This window comes from Pleurodeles waltl, chromosome 11, assembly GCF_031143425.1.
Source record: "Pleurodeles waltl isolate 20211129_DDA chromosome 11, aPleWal1.hap1.20221129, whole genome shotgun sequence".
NCBI lineage: Eukaryota > Metazoa > Chordata > Amphibia > Caudata > Salamandridae > Pleurodeles > Pleurodeles waltl.
The window spans coordinates 381,985,257-382,007,245 of record NC_090450.1 but is presented as its reverse complement, the minus strand read 5'-3'; positions in this window follow the sequence as shown (position 1 = coordinate 382,007,245).

Below are 21,989 nucleotides of genomic sequence, written 5' to 3'. Positions count from 1 at the left end.
CATGCACGAAATGGGTTGAAGTATTCTGAGGGATACAAAACACCTGCCTTAAAAGTCTATTCTCTTCAATCTGTAGTCCCAACTGGGGGGACATACCCCCAAATGTCACTTCCATACATAACCTTAGATATACACTTAACTTCATAGATTTTCATTAAGGCTTTCAATGGTCTGCTTCCCAACCTAGACACAAAGGTAAAAATAGCCCCTAAGACTTACTAAAGTCCATTTTTCTAGCCTCCATCAATGGTTTCCAACTTAAGCCAGAGTTCAACTGCACTTCCAGACATGGAAAATCCCCAACTTTGACTAGGGGTGATGGTTTAAGGTGAAGGATTTGGACTTTAGAGGTTTATAGCCCAGCACCATAATATATGACCTAAACAAGTTAACTGCAAGGTCCAAGTCCCTCATGAAGTGGTTGAAAGCATTTAATAAATAGACCATTATTGATTCTTGCCATCAAAACTGCATCATCTGCGTACAACAACACTGGCAAGGAACATGAACCAATTAAAGGAAAATAAGACTTTGTATCCACTAGAGCCTTATCCAACCCATTCAATATAGGCTGAACAAAAATGTTGCAGGAATACAGCCAACCAATTCTGCTGAATACCTGACCACAGACTGAGTATCTGAATGGAGATCCCTAAGGAAATACACAATGTTAAAATCAACCCCCATATCTAACAAAACCTTCCACAGTTTATCCCAGTTGAACCAGTCAAACACGGCTGTTAGGTCCGTGAATGCAAGATGCATTGTTCCTGAACAGGCAATAGTATATTTGCTTCAAATCATAAAATGATTCAAACACTGGTCTATTGTCGACTTACCCTCTGGAAACCATATTGACACCCCAATATTATATTATCATCCACCCATGAGGGCAATTTATCCAATATCACCCTCCCCAGGACTTTTACCACAGAATTAAGTAGGGAAATAGGGTGATAACACTCAGGCTTACTCTTGTCACCTTTTTTAAATACAGGTACAATTGTCGACATAGACCAGGAAAGCTGTGGACCTACCCTTACCGCAGCATTCAAAACTAATATTAACATGGGAGCCCAAACCTCAATAAATCATAAAAATAAATCTGGGGGAATCCCATCTAGGCCAGGTACCTTATTTGCAGTAAGACCCAATATTCTACGTTTAACTTCTTCTAGGGTGAAAACCAGATCAGACTTTTCCTGCTCCTCCTGAGCCTCCCTACTCCGAGCAGTCTGTACAGAGCAATTATACACCTTCTCAAAGTAGCCCACTCAATTCTGGGCCGGTATATAATGACCTATACTAGGGACATTCTCCTGGGCAAAGCTGGGCTGCTTAATAATACTACAGAACTTTGCACTATTTTCGATTGTACTATAAAGTGCCAGGTCCTCCCCTGTTCTTTCCCTTAGGAACCCCTTCCTTCTTTTAAGCTCATGTTCGAATATACACCTACTCTTACTCACCAATTCCCTGTCTCTGGGGGAAGATATAAGGGTACGCTTTAAATTTCACAGAGTCCTTGAACAGCCTGAGTCAAACCATTTTGGAGTTTGTTTAGGGGGTTTATTACCATCAATGGATAGAAGAGCTCTAACCTTAGCTGAAATGGCTGCAAAGGCGAAGACGGCTCTAAACAAATTGACAATTCTGTATGGCAACTATGAAATAGGGACATTGCAAAAGTATTGGGCTCCACAAGAGACCATTTTGAACATCTCTACTGGCTCTGATTGTGAAGCTGAGCAACATCTACTTAAGAAAGAAACTCACAAACAACACTAAACCTAACTGCTACACCTCCCTCTGAAATCCTCTTACTCTCAAAACCATTAAAAATCCTTAAAACATGACTTACCTGTTCCTACAAACAGCAGCTCCTTAATGAAACCTGGTTCAGGGATAAAAGACTAAAATAACACAAATAAATTACAACATAGATGGTAGTGGTACAAACAGGCAGCTAAATAAAACAAAAAAAGTCTATCTCTCCATTGAATTCATGTGAACTAATGTAAAAATGTTGAATACATGTATAAAAAATGCTCAAAATTATTGAACATGTAAAATATGTAATATGTAAATTATGTAATAGTATAAAATATATATAATTATTTAATATATGCTGAAGAAAACATATGTTAAAATGATGTTGAAAATATGTATATAAAACAATTTAAGAAATGTTAAAAAGTGTGACGCAATGGAAAAAAGTGAAACATGTACAACATACAATAGGTTTTAGATATAATTTATATTTTGTATTTAATAATAAAGATTATTACAAATGCTATAATTATGTAACTATATATAAACATTTATTTTAAGTTCAAATACATCTGTTCAAAAATGTACAAATATAAAGTTTGAAAACATAAATAAAATGAGAATAGTCTTTATTCTATAAAAATAATCAATTAAGTTATTAATTATAAACAACTATTTTTTAATGTATTTCTAATCAATTAAAACAAAGGATTTCAGACTAAAATGATGAAATTAAATGACCACACTCCAACATAAACCAGAAAGCGTTGGACACTAAAGGGGTGATATTTGCTATTCCTACTCCAATCTAAACCAATGTGGGGACAGTGTTGTTGGACACTAAAGGGCTAACATTTACTGTTTCCACTCAATTGGGAACCGATTTAGGGAAAGTGTTGGACACTGAAAAGGGTGTCCTTTACTATTCCCACTTCAACCTATACCAATTTGGGAAGGTGTTGGACACTAAAAGATAACATTTAGGGGGTCATTATGACCCTGGCGGAAGGCGGAGAAGCGGTGGTAAGACCGCCAACAGGCTGACGGTCTTTTTTTTTTGTATTATGACCATGGCGGTTACCGCCATGGTCATCCGCCGGTTCTCCGTTCTGCCCGCCAGGGCGGAGACGACCGCCGGGCTAGAGACCTGGGTCTCCAGCCCGGCGGCCGTCACTATACCGCCGGTGGTATTTTGACCCGGCTTACCGCTGTGGATTTCCTGTGGTTTGAACCACCATGAAATCCATGGCGGTAAGCACTATCAGTGCCAGGGAATTCCTTGCCTGGTACTGATAGGGGTCTCCCCCGCCCCCCACCCCCACCCCGACTCCCTTCCCTATACCCCCCACCACCCCTGCCACCCCCCAAAGGTGGCAGGGCCCCCCTCCCCACCCCGACCCCCAACATCACATCACCAATACCCACACGACCCCCACGCAGGCACCACCTACACACTTACACGCATACACGCCGACATACATGCCTACATCCACACACACAGTCAGACACGCACACCCACCTACAAACATACACGCACACCTACATACAGACATACCCACAGACATACACGCACTCATTCCCAAAACACGCAACACCCCCGCAAGCATACACGCACTCACACACCCCCTCTACATACACAGATGCATACCCCATGCACCCACACAACACACAACACCTCCCCACCCCCCTCCCCTAACGGACGATCGACTTACCTGTTCCGTCGATCCTCCGGGAGAGGACGGGAGCCATGGAGGCAGCTCCGCCGACACCACACCGCCAACAGAACACCGCCACGGCGAATCACAGGACGTGATTCGCTGGGCGGTGTTCTGTTGGCGTGGCAGTGGAGGTGGAGCAACCTCCACTTCACCGCCTCCTGCCAGTATGGCTGTTGGCAGCTCTCCGTCCGTAAAAGGACGGAGAGCTGCCAACGGTCATAATAGGCCGAGCAGCAAACCGCCACCACTGGCGGTCTTCCGCACGCGGGTCCCTCGGCGGTCTTGGAAAAAGATCGCCGAGGTTGTAATGACCACCTTAGTATTCCCACTACAATCTATGTAAAGCCAAGTCAAAGATCTTTATTTCACCACAGTGATCATAAAAAAACCATTAAAATTTATTACATAAAATCATGTAAAAATGCAATCTGTCAAGGCAATATAAAATCTGTGGATACAATCTTTTGAGACATTACATTTCCCCTGAAACTTTGTGAGCAATTGACATCATTAAAAGCAATACAAAATTATGAAAAAAATCAAATGAACATTCAGGTTTGTGGTTTGTGCCTTCCAAAGCTCGAACCATAAGTATTGAAACAAGGGATGGACATATTTCACATTGGGTAAATCACCACAGGCTTATTTCCCTAGGGAAATACACAGTTTTGCTGTCTCTCCACATTGCCATAAAGTATAGAGTTAAGGCCAAAATCATTGGTTTGCTAGTATCTGATCTCATAATCCTTAGGGCCTCCTTGTGCCCCCTGATACCCAAGTAGGGGCACACCTCCTGCTGCTCCTGTAAGCCAGGCAGAAGAACATAACATGCTTGAGTATTTCTTTGAGGTCGCTACAAGACGAGCACCACCAATCCTCAGCCATGGGTGCTCATGCCCATCTTGCAGTAAAGTAATGAAGGGGCAATTGACCCATACCCAAACTGCAGATATAAACACCTGCCTAATGTTGGCTCTACTTCATCCACTAGGTCCTCATTTAAGAAGGAGTCCTTAACTGTGAGGAATGTATCAGTTGATGGGCAGAATTTCGTCTGAGTTTATAAAGGACATTCTTTGTGTAGCCAATAGACTGATTTCATTTGTGTCTTGGGGGTCAACCAAGCCTCACTAGGGGCATTCCGCCAACTTTCTTTCCCAATCGCTATCAGTCTGGCTTTCACATATTTTAGCCAGGGTATATTACAAGAACCAGAGAGACTTTTGCACTAAATCAAAAACGGATTGCAGATCCACAAAACGGCATGAAGTTGACCGTCACTGAAAGCGACTACTTTCCAATACAGCAACTGCAGGTGAAACACTTGGTCAATTGTGCTTGTGCACTCACGAATGCTTGCAGGATGGGTGTCAAGATTTAATTCACTATTAGCCAATCCTGTAGTCTATTTAGTATTACCCGGCTAAATAGCTATTGGGAGCTATCAGTAAGGCTTATGGGTCTATAATTAGTTGGCAAATCTCTGGATCCCTTTTTAAATTTGGGAATAATTTCTGCCCCTGCCCACCTCAGTGGGTTAGGTGCCCCTTTCATGATAGCAGTGAATATCACTGATAAATAGGTACTCCAGATTGGTGGATCTTATCCAACCCTGGGGCTATACTGGGGGCAATTCCTTTAACAGACAAACTTATTTTATGAGCTGATATCTCCAGGGTATCAGGCTCACTAGCTCATTCTACAGACCCTTGTACAGCGGCCTTGGGACTCACATTCTCCTCCACTCTTTCTCTGCAAAACTGTTGTGTTGCCCACAAGCCCATTAGTTCACACATAGGGTCAGTGAGAACTCCCTTCTACATGTACAGACAAGACAAATGGGTAACCCAGTCGCTGGCCGAAATGTTGCTTTTGATAGAACAAAACCCATCCCTGCTACCAGAGGACACCAAATTCCAGAAGGAACAGTGGTCATTATCATCATCATCACACACAAGCTTTATTCGGTTATATTTAACCATCAAAGCAATAGCATCACAACAGCTAAAATACAATGTATACATAATAAATACAAGAATGAAAGATCCAAAAAAAAAGAGAGACTACAATCATACTAATAAAAATAAAGAAGAAGATGAAGAGCATGTATACTTAAAATCCTTAGCGTGCTTCCCCTAAGAGCTATTTAGCCACCTAGAAACCCATCTCTCTTTATTGTCCTCATTAGCAGCTAATAAAAGGTCACAGTGATCATAAATCTGTTTTATAAAATCAAGAAATAAATAGGTTAAGAGCTATAATTACTTAAAAACAGATCATTTTGGCTTTTTAAATAACGTGTGTGTATATGCCAATGCGGCCACAAGGAACTTGCTGACCGCACAGACTAAAGGGATAGAGGTATCCCTCTTCATCAGCCTTAAAGCATCTTTGAAGTGTCTCATGCCCATATTCCTACGAACTGGGCGGAGCCACTTCCGCCGAGCAAGCCAGTAAGCAGGACAAATAAACATGAAATGAACTACAGTTTCGGTGGTACAATTGCAGCTAGGACATAGATCTATTGTCAAAGCAGGACACCAGGTGCTGCTAAAAGACTTAAGGGGTAAACATCCATACCTGAACTGGACATACAAGCTTTTGCTTAGAAGGTCGGAAATTAGATCCATGAAGGATTCAAAATGAGAGTTCCACTTGAAGTCAAGGAATTGGGATGTCAATCTGCCATGTGACATACATAGCAAGTAGTTTTCCCTGACGTAAGACCAATAGACTGTTTTCAAGTGTTGCTTCTGGTCCCTCCTTAAATTGTGGGGTTGACTCCAGAAGTCTCTAAGTCCTAGAGTATGAAACCATCTCGAAATATGCTTAAACCAAGGAATGGAAAGTACATTGGGTCTATCTAGGATATATTGTAGACACTCCTTATATACAATTAGTTCAGGAGTGGTCCAAATGCGTACCCAAAGTAGGGGTCTTAAGGCAATTACGTCAGAGTTACGAGAGAACCTGAGATCCAGAAACACTGGGATCAATGGGGTGTTTACGAGGACATGCCAAGAGAGATCTTACAAAGCTATTTTCTCCTACAGAAAGTTTGCTAACATTAGAGCATCCCCAAACCTCTGCACCATAGGCCGCGGCACCCTGAGCCTTCGCTAAAAACTTTTTTAATAGCTGGAGAAACAGCTTTCACGGTAGTGGATTTATAAAAACGCAGAATGGCCCCTGATCTATGTAGTAGGAGGGCTGTACTTTTATCAATCTGGGCCTCCCATTGCATATTGTTACTAATTCTTACCCTAAGTAATCGATGGAACATACCTTACTTAGGGGAGTCTCATTGAGAAGGATGGTACATCTTTTGATAGGACCACAGCCCAGGGTCATAAGTTTAGTTTTATTAAGATTGAGCTCCAATCCATAATCTGAGCAGAACGCACTGAACCTGTCCACTAGAGCCTGAAGGCCCATGGGTGTTTTAGAGATCAAAAGAGAATCATCTGCAAATAATAGTATCAGGATTTTTTGGTTGTTCAAGGTGGGGGAGTCAGTGTCGCAATCGGTTACAACTTGCACCACCTTGTTAATGAATAGGGTGAAAAGAGTTGGGGCAAGGACACAGCCCTGGCGCACCCCCACCTAATGTCTATCCGGTCAGTGAGTTCCCCCTGGCTGCCCCATCTCACTCATGCATAGGTATTCTCGTGCAGCCTTTGAACTAGATACACTAAATTCCCCGAGACACCAATTTTGTTCAAAACTTCCCATAGCTTCTCTCTAGGGACAAGGTCAAAGGCAGATCTTAAATCCACAAAGGCAACGTACAATTTTTGTTTAGCTAAGGTAAGATATTTCCAAAATAACAATCAAAGCCTAAAGACCTGGTCCATGGTGCTAGTTTTTGGGCAAAAACTGGCCTGAAGAGGGGATAAAACCTGGTTGTCTTTAACCCATTCCATGAGCCTGTCTAAAATTGCTTGGCAAAGATCTTTTGCAAATTATCAATAAGTCTAATTGGTCTTTAATTAACGGGCAAGCCCATATCACCTTTTTTGTATATAGGGATCATTTCCGCCCCTTGCCACGAGTCCGGAATGGGGCCACCTGCTGCTATGGCATTCAACAGTGTGTTTATATACCACGCCCATATGATGGGTTCAGATTTAAACAGGTCCCCCGGTATCTTATCTGGACCAGGGGCCTTGGCTGGTCTCAGGGAATTAATGGCTGCAGTTGTTTCGGCTATTGTAAAAACAATATCCTCCGCAGTAACTTCAGCAGAGAATCTGCAGTCATCGCCCCGTTACCCGCAAAATCCTGTTGTACAGTTAAGGCGTAGATCTCAGAAAAGAGGGCCACCCATCTTTCGGGCTGAATATGCATACTGATAGTGTTTTTGCTCCCTCTTGATCTACTGGCCAACAACCTCCAGAAAGAGCCATCGTCTCGGTTCTTGACTGCATCCAGCATCCTCTGCCAGATCTCGTATTCCCAACTTTTTTTGCTAGTTCCGTGGCCTTGGTATACCTAAGTCTGGCATTTCTAATCTCCCCCTGTGAGTGCTTTTTAAGAGCTGCTTTTAGATTAGACCTCACGTGAACACAATCCTTATTGAACCATTCCCTAGATTGAGTATTGTCAGGTGTCTGCCTAGAAAAGGTTTCCTTATAAAAGATGCCCTGTAGGGTGCCTACCATTTCTGTATGTATGGTGATAATTGGAATAGTATCAACCTCTTGCTCATCAAAGCTGGAGAAGAGTTTTAGAAACAATGAATAGATTTCCTTGATCAGATATGGATTTGCTATCACTTTTGGCCAGCTAACACAGGTTTGTGTAAGGTTCAGGCGAGGAATCAGGACATCAGTGGTCTCTAAGTGCTGGACTCTTCCAAATGCTTGGCTGGTTAGAGTAAGGCACAAAGGATTATGATTGCTGTCATAGCGAGGTTCTAACTTCATATCTACGGTGCTTGTCCATTGCCTGATGTCCACCAGGAGATAGTCAACAGTGCTAGAGGAAAGCCCTTGCTTAAAGGTGGAAGCACGTCTGGAATAAGATCTAGTACAGCCATTACATTCTCTTAGTCAAAATCTTAAGCAGAGGGAGGCCATCTGCAAGGCGACACAACAGTCAATGAAGGGGACAACCTCTATTGATTGGGGGATTACCCAAAGTTCGTCTTCCTCAGTTGTCAAGCTGCTAATGAGATTCTTTGATACAAAGGAACAGTTAAAATCACTGCAACCACCAGATAATCTGATGGATGCAGGAACTCCATGAATTCGGCTTGCTGGGCAAGTGCCTTAGACTCTGCTCCTTGTGAAACAGACCTTGCATACACATTAACCATGATCACTTTAAAACCAGGTTGAAATGTGAGTTGAACACCCAGTAAATCATGTGAATTAAAACGTAATACTGAATGATCACATTTCAGTTTTTTATTCAACAAGATCATGAGCCCGCCTATCGGCCTACCAAAACCCCCAGAAGCAGGTTGGGCCACAGAGAAGTAGGTTATAAACCATTCTAAATGTATTGACTCTTCAGCCCAAGCATGTATACAGTGGTCATTCGATCTAGCAGCGGCTAAAAGGCCCTCCCATTTTCCCCGCTCCCAGTCTTTTTTAGCATCAATTAACACTTTTTTTTATAGGTCTTCATGGTAACCTGAATCTGGGGTCTATCTTGCTTTTTTATCGCATCAACCAATGCTGTCTTGGAAACTCTACATTGCTTATTAAACCAAGATGGGGGACGCCTCCTCTTCACTGATTGCCTAATCTCATTGAAGAAGTGGTTCCTCAAGTTTGGAACATCCTATTGTACACATTGGAAACTGTCCCCAAGGACTCACAGGAGTCCCTTACCAAGTCCAGCTATAGCAGGCCCTCCATGCCATCGGCGACTAATTTATAAACCTCGCCAATAGACTCCTTTGAATATTTCATACTGCTCCAATTGACCCTGTGTCTATTGCTGATATACTCCGTCTTCTATCAAATAGCTCAGTCCATTTGCTTGTTTGGGAGTTAAAAGGTGTGCCTAGCGTAAGAACCATGGCATTATGGTCACTGTCTTGGCAGCATATTATTAACATGTCAATCAGATATGGCCATAACTTTATATGCAACATTTACAGTCAATTAAGCTGGTATTGTTTATGCAATTGAATATGTGATTACCAATTTTGTTGAAGCTTGAACTTCCATTACAGGCATGAAGCCCCTGGTTTAAAGTGAGTACATCAATTTGGTCTGCCATGGATGAACATTTCTAAATGGGAGGGATGTCTAGCTCTGGGATTGGCCAGACAGTGTCCTCATCTGTCACGAGAGCCTGGCTATTGACACTCAAGGGATAAAATTGACAGTTGAAGGCACTCCCTACAATCTTTTCTCGCTTTAGCTGGTAAAATGGCTAGATGCGCATTTAGATCTAAAGCTAGAGATTCCATTTTTGTTCCCAATGGATGTGCCATATACATTTAATGTATAATAAATTACATCCAGGTAAACAGTCCAACTAATACATCAACCTTAATCTCCCTAGGCATGCCTATTGAAGTAGTTCTATCCCAGATTGTAAGTCCCCCTAATGGCCTGCCCTTCCCTCTAGTTACAGCTTCTCTACAGATGATTACATAACCTACACAGTGTAGAGGCTTCAAAGACCAGGTCTCCTGAAAAAGGCATACATCAAGCTGCTCTATAAACTGCTGCCAATCTGGACAATTTAATTTTGAACCAGATCTGCTATGTTCCATGAGATGAACTTAATTAGAGGACCCATTACAGAGGGGGACAACCATTCCCTCATTGGTGGTCATTAGGGTCTTTGGGGATTGGCAAGCCATGGCTGGTGCTAGCATTCACTGAGGTGGTTTGAAAGCCCCCAACACTATCTAGCTGTTGGCATTCTGCTGTTGGATATAAACCAGATGTGTTTGCTCCTCCATTATTATGCAATATATCTCTAATGGGTGACCCCATCTTAGACAACCCCTGTCTGGCTGAAACCCCACAACAGGCCTTGGGGCAGTCACAGGAATCACACATTGTTTTATGACCATTATTAAACGAGCTAGTAAAGGACTCCCTCTTTTGGCTGCTTGAGTTAGCACCCAGAGGACCGACCCACAATATATTGGCTGTAGACAATCTTTAATGAGTTAATATTCACTTGCTAAAGAATCATATCGATTTGAAGTTGGTACTGTCTAGGTATCCCCATTGCACATTTGGTTATAGCAGGTAGAAACTATTTAGTGACATGACCTCAATCGTTGCCATTTTGTGGGGGCATGTAACTGGACATGTGGCCTGCAAAAGACTTCTAGAGACAGTGGCCCAATGTTTATCCTTACTGTAGGTTTGCATATGTATACAAATAACACACTCTGGGCCAGTTATGGAAATCTAAAATTGACATTAACACAATCTCTACCTTGAGCTATCTGACCTACCCCAATCCAGGCAAACATTCAGGTGAATACTATGTTGTTTTCCTGTGACAGGGGGAAGTCTCTGTGTCGTATGAGCCAGTCCAGAGTTTTGTTGTGGAGCTGTTCATACGACTCCCTCTGGCCTGTGCGCAACTGAGGTACTCTAGTTATAATAACTAACTATGGGCAGGATGCTGGTAGAAGATTCATTAGTGGTAATTTATGGCTTCCTGGGGGTCCACTAGAACCAGAAGTATTGATAGTGTGCATTCCAACAAGTGTAGTCCCCTAATCCATGTGCAGATGTTTCCATAGTTGGAGGGGGGAGCAATAGTGGATGGTCCAAGCAAAGCTGCCCTTAGTTGTGGGTAATAACATCTTGGGCGGTCTGATCTGTAAGGACAATGTTAGTAGCAAGGGCCCTGGTCTATTTATAATAGGAACCAGTGGTGGGGATTATTGTCCCTGTTGGTACTTGAACCCATCTGATAGCAGTCAGCTCCTTCTCAATTGCTTCCAGATGAGCATTAAAAGGGGACAGTTCCCTGAGGAGGAGCTCTCTAACCTTACACAAGCATGTCTCCATTATTTGCTCTATCCAAGTGGGTTTAGGCAAGGAGACTCCACCATCAGACTCCTAAGGGGTTACACTGGGCTGCTCCCTGTGGGGCAGCATGGGACTGGGGCAGGTTTGACTAACTGCATCCTGATTTTTGTTATCTGCTAATTGTCTAACTCTCTTGGCCCTCCCAGGAGGTTTAGCAGGTTCAGTGGTGATTGACCAGCATTGATCACAGGTTTGGTCACAGGTTCACTGATTACAAGGCGAGATAGGCTTAAGCAGCAACATATTAGAGGGTGATGTAACAAGGTCTGGGTCCCTCCCCTCGGGGTGCCCCGATTGTAGGGAAAATCACTGTTCTGTGAGCTCTGTTTTCATGCTAATTACGCCCAAGGCCCTCTGGAGCATCCTATCAATAAAAGTGCTTTTAGCTGGTGGGGTAGAGACAGGGTGACTTTCTGCTGCTTTCCTTTTACCCATCTTATCAGCGACAAAATGTCACTTAGTAACCACCAGGGAAGTAAAATAAAGAAAACCCAGCATGCAAATGAGCATTGCAGTGGAGTGATGGTGTCCCTCCTCCATAGTGTAATCCTTAAAACCCACCCAAACAAATAATGGGCTGATTTAAGAGTCCTTAGCGCCTCCTTGCGCCACATTAGCGTTATTTTTTCTGCTAATTTGGCCTAACAAGGCCAAAGTTGCCGCACCAGGTTTACAAAGTGGCACAATGCATGCATTGCGCCACTTTATAACCCTTTGCACTACATTATACCTGCGCCAGGCATAATGTATGAAAAGGGGGCGTTCCCCCTTTAGGGGGGCCCAAAGAAATCTCTCAGTAATTGTTTTCGCCACTTTTAATGCCTGCTCAGAACAGGCATTAAAAAGAGTCACACCATTGTTTTCAATGGGCCTCAATAGATTTTGCAGGGTTAGCGTCACCATTTTTTACGCTAGTCCTGCAAAGCTCCGAACTAACAGCAAACATTTTAAAGCTAGTTCCCCCAACTACCGCTTAGATACAGCGAACACATGATGGCGTTAGAGGGCACTAAGGGGCACAAGGAAAGTGGTGCTGCACTGGGTGCAGCAACACTTTCCTTAAATCAATGAGAAGACAGTAAAAATGAAAGTATCATAGGCAAGATGGAACTCCAAGGCCCACACGGGCTGATAGTCTTGCTAGAGGGGCTGCAAAGGAACCCAATAGTCCTTCCCAGGAACACCCCGCCCAACACCCAATACAACCAGGAATGTCCTTGCCCCCGTCAGTACTGAATGAAGGAATATACCTCCCTCCTTTGGGTAATTGTCCAGTTCCAGCTAATTTCGGCCCTCTCACAGTGGCTCTGGTTAGGAAGTGGCCGCTGATATCATTTGACCCTTCCTTCCTTTGTAATAATCAATACAATAAACCCAGTCACTCAGAGGGACAAAGTAAATAGAGAAAGTATATGATCCCCTACTTTCACACTTAAGTCAAAGTGTAATGGCTGAGATCAAAGCAGTCTAAATGAGGAAAATAAGAAGGATCCATCCCAGCAACAGGAATGCTCAGAGCAAAGGAGGTGATGTGTCAAAATAGCAGTAGGAGAGTCAAGAGAAAACTTCCATAACAGTGAAGTTTTCTTAATGTAAATAAAAATGCAAAATGTACCTGAACTCCAGGCTTTCCAACAAAGTCCTACCACAGAACCAAGGGTTGGGGGGTGACCCTTCCCTGTCTCTTCCTGTCGCTGACAGGTGCAGGATGGGCCCGACCTTGGCCTAGGCTTTGCCCAGATACAGCCCGCTTTGCCGTATTGCAAAGTGGCCTTTAAAGGCTAGGCCCCACCCCCTCCTGAGGACAGTTCAGCAGATGCGCCTCCTGGCACCCTGAATGAGGGGGGTGAAGTCCTCTTAAACAAGAGATGTCCACTAGTGCTGGGCACCCCTTTTTCCAACTTGAGTGAGTCTCGTACTGCAGGATTGCAGAATGGCCTTTCAAGACCTCTGTGCTAGCCCCCCCCCTCCTGAGGCCAGTCAGCAGACTTGCGTCCTGGCACCCTAAATAATGGGGGAGGTGAAGTCCCCTCAAACCTATACCAATTTGGGATATATACCAATTTGGGGAAGGTGTTGGGCACCAAAAGGGGAACATTTACTATTCCCACTACCAATTTGAAAGAAGGTGTTGAAAGAGATGATAAACATGATTCTAACTTTAATCTAAACCAATCTGAGGAGGGGTTGGGCACTAAATGGGTGAAAAATACTTTTCCTACTCCAATCTAAACTAATTTAGGGACAGTGCTGGATACTAAATAGGGTGGTATTTACTATCTCCACTCCAGTCTAAACCTATTTGGGGACAGTCTTCGTCACTAAAGGGGTAACATTTACTATTCCCACTTCAACCTATACCAGTATGGGGAAGGTATTGGGCACTAAGGAGGTCATTACGACTTTGCCGGTCCCACTACAGGACCGCCAAAGCTGTAGGGAGCACCCTGCTATCATGCCGGTGGCGCCCCCGTCGGCGCCCCCTTATCATATTACAATGTTCCTGCCGGGCTGACTGCTCGGAACATTGTATTATGAACAGTGCTATGGTATTAAAGGAGCTGATGCCAATACCGTGTCAATTCAGCACCCTCAGGATGTGCACTGTCTGCACAGCAGACAGTGCGCATTCTGAGGATGGTGGGTGGGGGGCCCTATACTGCCCAAGTCATGTGAATGGGCAGTACAGGGGTCTACCTGCGGCCCCCAGCACTGTGTTTTTGCCAGCCTTTCTGTGGCAGGGTCCCCACCATGGAAAGGCTGGTGGAAATAGGAGTCGTGATCAGCATGGCAGTTTTGTGTAGTGGGGGCTATGCCAATCCAGGGCTCATTGCAGTTGGGCTGCATGTATATAGTTTTCCATGTTAGAGAAGCCTAGCCCAATAGCCAGTGTTCTCTTATAGAGTGCTGTCCTTAGTTTGTGGATGGTAGAGTTACAGCACACAAATTGCAGTAGCTGCCTTTGGGCTTGCTGGATGGTCTTTTGGATCCAAAGGGGTAAGGTGTGTGTTACATACACCAGGCGTGGCAGGTAGTTTATCTTTATGACGTTAATTCAGTCTAGCCATATCTTCATCTTATCCTTTCTGCTATTTTGATGATAGGCTAGTAATAGGTTTGACATTCACAGCAGAACCAACAACTCCTGAAACTACATCTACCCTCACTCCTATAGGAGAGCAGTATAATGTAAATGATATATAAGATCATAAATTAAAGCTTTTGCATGGCAAAGGACCTGAATGAAATGTTTCCTCAAATGTTTTCTTGAAGTTACTACACCGTTATCTGCAGGTGCTAGATGCAAAGGGATGCTAGAGATGCACATATATGCCATCGTCTGTTGCTGATGGAATGAATTAGCATCATAATCCATTCACCTACCCTATAACTTGTAGCATAATTATTCGTTTTTCTTACAGACAAGGTATTTTAGGTGATCATTTTTCAAATGTTGACAAACCCATGCATAGGATGCCTATGTTTAGGGCATTGATCCCGTATGCTGGAGTTGTACTACTAAAGAAATGGGGATATTTCTTGGGTGGTGATGCACCGTTGACTTTTAGCAAGAGGAATCTTACTTCAAAGATGAGTATGGAGAACAAAGATTTTGTGGAGGAATTAGAGGCAATAAGGAAACAAGTTACAAGGGTTTCTGCAAATAGCTAGGGTACTGGTTGGGGAGAAGGATTAACAGGAGTAAAAGGATTCAGGAGTACATCCTAGGTTGAGTAAGGATATGTTACAAAAAGGCAAGTTATGTTTCATAATATCAAATGGGTTAAGACTCATTGAAAGATGGTGTGGAACAAGTGTGTAGAGGTGGTAGAAGTTAAAAATTAATATATCTTGTCTGGGAGGGAACTTGCAGTTCCTGGAGTGTATTATATATGAAGGACAAATGTTTATTTCAGGTTACCATCAAATTGGGTGGATGTTGTTATACGGGCTTAGTGTTTCCAAAGGTGTATCATGTTGACAAGTTGGAAGTTAAGGCCCAGTTCAACCATAGGAGATCTCTTTGCTTTGCTTCACAATTAGTGGGTGATCATTTGTGATGCTATGATTCCCTCTATTAATGTGATTTTAAATGACACAAAGATTAGAAAGTTGTCCACTTTAGTTGACAGATTAGCATCTGACACAGCAGGAGCAATTAATGCTTACGTTCTGAGTTAGTAGCAATGAGGGTGATGGTTCCTCAGGATAGACTTGCATTAGACATCTTACTTGCAAAAGAGGGCAGAGTTGTAAAGTTTTGCGCATCCAACAATGCTGCACTTATATGCCAGATAAAAGCAAGGAAATCCATAAGCATGCTGAAAATATTATAGAGTTCCTAAAAGACATGAAAGTGTTGGAAGGCACTGATGCATGGAAAGCAATTGGGAAATGTTTTTCTGCTGTAGGTGAATGGCTTAGAGGGCTAGGCAGTGGCCTTTTATGTGCTTTATTAGGGCCTATATTAATTGTTGGAGTGTATGTGGTTTGTTTGTTTTTGATGATAAAATGATTCAGGTTGTTGATGAAGAAGAAGAGACTAGACAAAAGGAAGAAACCAGCTGATGGTGTGGGGTGAAAAGAAGGAGAGAGGAAATAGAAATGGAAGCAATACCGGGCCTCATTACGATTTTGGTGGTCTTTTGGCAACTAGCCAAGATTCTGAAACCACCAGTACACTGGAGGACGGAAAAGAGGCAGTCCCACCACCAGCCCCAACAACCCGACAAAATTCCTCCCATCATACTACGATCCACAAACCACAACAGCGGTTCTTCCAAGGTGGAAAACCATTGGTGATCCACACCGCTGCGGTCTCAAATCACTTCAGTCAGAACACAACACCACATTGGATAGTTTAAACAACCACACCTGACACACATCCACACACCCAACACACCTGCTCACTGCACTATATAACACATCCCACAATCCTTTGCATCCAGAAGGCTACTCAAATTGCCCGAATACCCACACCAATTTTTTTTGTGGCTCACTATACCATAGGCACCCTCACACACATTTCACTCAGCACACACCCAACAGCAGCACAACCTTCACAATAAACACATCACTAGCACACACATTCTGCCTAAACTGTCACCCACTCACATCACATCACAGCACCTACACCTCACCATGTACCAAAACTCTGCACTCTTTCACTCACAACCCCATCACACAGTCTTCACAACCATGTCCCCTCAAAAACACCCACTTTTCACGGATGAAGAGTTGAGGGTCATGGCGGATGACATTTTTAGGGTAGAGCAGCACCTGTTTGGAGCACAGGGCCAACAAACTTCCATTGCCAGGAAAATGGAGTTGTGGTAAAGGATCGTTGACAAGGTGAATTCTATAGGCAGTTATCCATGCACAAGGGACGACATAAGGAAGAGGTGGAACGACCTACACGGGGTACGTTCCATGTCATCCATGCACCAGCTTACCATGCTGAAGACTGGCGGTGGGCCCCCACTTCCTCCCCCTACTTTCACAGCATGGGAAGAGAAGGTCTTGACCATCCTGCAGGCCTAACAGGAATACCTGGGAGTCTGGTAAGTACTCACAACATACATGTCACAAAATCTTCTTGTCCTGCCTGCACCCTCACCACCTAAACTCACCCCCAATTAACTATTCACCCACTACACCACTGTCCCAATCACCTAATACCCTCATCTGGCATGCTACTTCGCCACTGCACTCATCTGGCCCCACACCCCTTGGAAATGGCACGTGCACTAGAGGCAAATCATAACACTACCACTCCCAGAATGCAACATCCCATTAGTGTCAAAACCTGGAAAGTGCACAAATTACACGTCATGCATGTGTAACTAATTCATTATGAACACCATCTTGAATGTACTTGTGTGGAACAGTAAATGGCAATGCCAACAATACAATGGCTCACTCACACAAGCATCCCAAGCAAAACACTGCTATAGCTGAGTGTCCATTTCATATGGCCACAGATTAGAGATACCTAGCTACAATTAGACTCACCTGGGTTGGAAAGTTAACTTCCTGAGTCGATGCACATGCAGTACATTTAGATACGGGCAATGTCCATAGCATACTCACGTACTGTGTTCCTACAAGGACAACATTGTAAATCGTGCAGCTCTTATTTGTGCCATCTATCCTTCCACACTGTTAACTAGGTAATAAAGGTGACCAGTCATGTATATAATCAGACAATATAAGATGGCATCAGCAGAACTATCACTACCAACCTAGTCTATCAAATCTTCACATGGCGTATGGAAATCAAGTCACAGAGTTGCATGTGCTACCAAGGTATACTGTGCAGCAGCTGTCTATACCATTGCTGGGGATCCTGTTAAGCCACTGTCTGCATCTCACACAGCTGCAACAATACACCCATTGTAAGCTGAACTCTGTGTCTCACTTCCTCCACAAGTAACCTTGCCCTAGCCACCATGGGGATGATACCAGAGACTGCCACTCCCCCTCTGGATGAAGACCCCAGTGAGGACAACATCCTTGGATGTCAGGACTCTGATGAAGAATCTGGCCCATTTGGGACCTCTGGTCAGTCTACAACTCTCAGCCTAACCCTACCCACATCAACTCCTCCCAACCCTGTTGCTTCCACATCTCAGGTAACCATTCACCCTCAAAACTGTGTCCCAAGGATTGTTCAATCTATTGTGTGCCCCACAGTGCATGTCCCTGAGTCTCACCCTACCACCCATGACAATGACGGACCTGCAACCACTGGGACTGGGCAGACTGTGCCGGGGCACATGCATGTGGGGGTAGGGTGTGTGGGACGGATTCTGTGGGTTAGAGGATGGGACCTCAAAGGGACTCCACTGACCAGGAAACCTTCTCCCAAGTCTTGCAAGCCTACCAAAGTTCCCAAGGCATGATGGGCCAAGTCATCACCAAGTTGAGGCAAATCAAAATGCTGCAGAGGGACCACCACCAGGAAGTCATGGGGCAGTGGCAGCAACAAAATGCCCACCTGGCTTCCATTGCAGGGGTGCTGAGGGACATGAATACCACCCTGAGTAGGTTTTCTACCCAGTGTCTAGCCCTTTCCACTAGCACTGTTATATCAGCCCCTTCTACATCTGTGGCTGCTAGTGGAATGGAGGCCTTACCAGGGGAAGGGTATGCCTCAGACACCCCTACCTCTGTAGCTGAAGAACCCCCCAACAAACGTGGTCGTCCACCCAGACATCAAGACCAATGCCACTGCTAGGATTATTCCCCTTGTGTGCCACAGAAACACCCTGTTGACTATTCAGAAACCTAACTCAATTTTTCCATTGTACGAGGACACAGGACTTGTGTTCCCAACTGGTGTAGCAGCTACCCTGTGATTTCATCCACCATGACTTCAACCATCACTTGTTTGTTTTCATTTATTACCATTAGAGTCACAGATATTCCTATAATATGCACAATGATACACACTGAAACCCAGTTCCTGTGTATGTGTCCTTTATCTTCCATGTACACTAGTAATGCATGGCAACTCTGATCTTAAAATCTCTCTCTGTATAGAACACCCATTGTTATAAACATCAAACAGGGACTCCATCAGCAGGAGAATCAATACGACAGAAATGTGACAGCACAGCTACCAAAGAAGTAGAAATGTACATCTACACACATTTATAGATAGGTTTGCAAACAGCACATTGAGGTTGAGTGACAGTAGCTACCGGATGTTACCTAAGGTGTCACACAAAGCTACATATGATACAGAACGTAGAGATGTGGCAAACTTCCTACAAAGCAGGAGGCACACTAATGAGTCCTCTGTATCACGCAGTAAATCCTCATCACATACCCGTACCAAAGCTTCAAATACACATATCCCATGGTACATACGAAGATGATTACTGAAATACCCAGTTCTGAAATCTTACACTTACATCATTCTCATACCTGTAGGCTTGTCATTTACCTATGCCAGTCCACAGTCACATGCACATTGGTCTGCAAAGTAGGAACACACAGACAGCTAGGGTCCAGCTAGTTTACAAACTCCTGAAACCGTTGTGATGGGAGAGGCTATGTTCTCACTTTTACACATGAGACAGATATCTCTGTACACAAAAAACACTGTTTGACAACCTTCTGTCCCCCACATGTGATTTTTATTGGAAAACACTTTAACACCCCAGTGTCCTGATGGCATAACAATCTGGCTTACACCCCACTCACACAACACTATTAATACCCGGATTCAGTCATGCCCACTTCTCATGGCTGTCAGCAAATCCCATCTGCTACTGATCCTGTCTTTCACCTTCCAAGGTAGCAGAGCCAAACAGGAACTAGTCAAATCTGTGTGTGAAGGGGAAAAGGGATAGGACATAGCAGAATACATTCCTCACATCAGAGAATTAATGTCCACAGGTGTAAATTTGCATCTGCTGTTACAATACATTATACAGTAGACCACTCTATCTTGTACACAATACAGACTTTCAGTCTGCATTCCCAAATCACTCATAGCCATTGGACCCCACCACACCCCCACAGATGTTGCAAGGAAGTAGGTGACATGCTAGGCACAACAATAGGTGAACTACACATACCTATTAGTCAGTTGAAGCACCGATTGATGAGATCTGCCCTAAAGGTTCCTGCTTCTTCTTCCTCTGGCTTCCTTCTTCCTTCTTCATCACTTGGCATATCTGCATTCCCACCCTCAGGTTCTGCTGCCTCCCCCTCGTCTGGTATAATCATCAGACATCTCAGGGCAAGGTTGTGGAGCATGCAGCAGGCAACAATTATTTGACATACCTTGTTAGGTGCGTATCCAGAGTTACCTGAGAACAAAATGGCTGAATAACACATACATATATGTGGGACATGCAGCATTATAATGGCAGGAGTTATACCTTCCATGCATACATCACAAATCTAACTTATCTATCAGCCAGGCCCTACCTGTGTAGAGTAGTGTCATCAGCAGTGGGATATTGGTGTTCCGCATGATGTAGTATTAATGTACAGATCCAGGATATTTGGCAATGACTTGTGAAATGTATTGATCTGCCAGACATACCACTTGAACGTTGATGGACTGGTAGTTTTTTCGATTCCTAAACACCTGTTCATCGACACTGGGGGGAACCAAACCTACATGTGTACCATTTGTGCCTCCTACCACATGTGAAATGTGTCCCATAGCATTAAAGTCTGCCTTCACATAGGTCAAATCAGCTCCATGTGGAAACCTGATGTAAGTGTCCAGGTGTTTCAACAGTGAACACAGTACATCCCTCAAAACTATACTGAACATGGGCTGAGACATCCCTCCAGTTAAAGCCACTGTATTCTGAAAGGAGCTAGTGGCCAGGAAGTGTAGCACTGACAAGACTCGAACGATGGGAGGTATGCTATAAAGATTCAGATTGACAGGCATCAAATCTGGTTCCAACTGTGTACATCTATCCATGATATTACGACGATTCAGACGCTATGTCATTATGATCAATCAATCAATCAAGAAATTTGTATAGCACGCTACTCACCCGGAGGGTCTCAAGGCGCCGGGGGAGGGGGGACTGCTACTGCTCGAACAGCCAGGCCTTGTGTTGCTTCCTGAAGGAGAGGTGGTCTTGGGTCAGACGGAGGTGGATGGGGAGGGAGTTCCAAGTCTTGGCTGCCAGGTAGGAGAAGGATCTTCCTCCCATGGTGGCTTTTCTAATGCGTGGCACGGTGGCGAGGGCGTGGCTGGTCGATCGTAGCTGGCGGGTGGGAGTGTAGAAGGTCAGGCGGTTGTTGAGGTACCTGGGGCCCAGGTCGTGGAGGGCCTTGTGTGCGTGGGTGAGGAGGCGGAACGTGATTCTCTTGCTGACGGGGAGCCAGTGCAAGTCTCTCAGGTGTCCGGAGATGTGGCTGTGTCGGGGGATGTCAAGGATGAGGCGTGCGGAGGCGTTCTGGATGCGCTGGAGTCTTTTCTGTAGTCTGGCCGTGGTTCCGGTGTAGAGGGTGTTACCGTAGTCCAGTCGGCTGGTGACGAGTGCCTGGGTGACCGTCTTCCTGGTTTCGGTGGGGATCCATCGGAAGATCTTTCGGAGCATGCGTAGGATGTTGAAGCATGATGATGAGACGGCGTTGACTTGTCTGGTCATCGAGAGGGAGGAGTCCAGGATGAAGCCCAGGTTGCGTGCGTGGTCCATTGGTTTGGGTGCGCTGCCCAGGGCAGGGGGCCACCAGGAGTCGTCCCAGGCAGAGAGTGATGATCCAAGGATGAGGACTTCCGTCTTGTCTGAGTTCAGTTTCAGGCGGCTGTTCATCATCCACTCGGCTACGTCTTTCATCCCTTCGTGCAGGTTGGTTCTGGCGGTGGCTGGGTCGTTGGTGAGGGAGAGGATCAGCTGGGTGTCGTCGGCGTAGGAGATATGTTGAGGTTGTGATGGCGTGCGATGGCTGCAAGGGGGCTCATGTAGACGTTGAAGAGGGTGGGGCTGAGTGGTGATCCTTG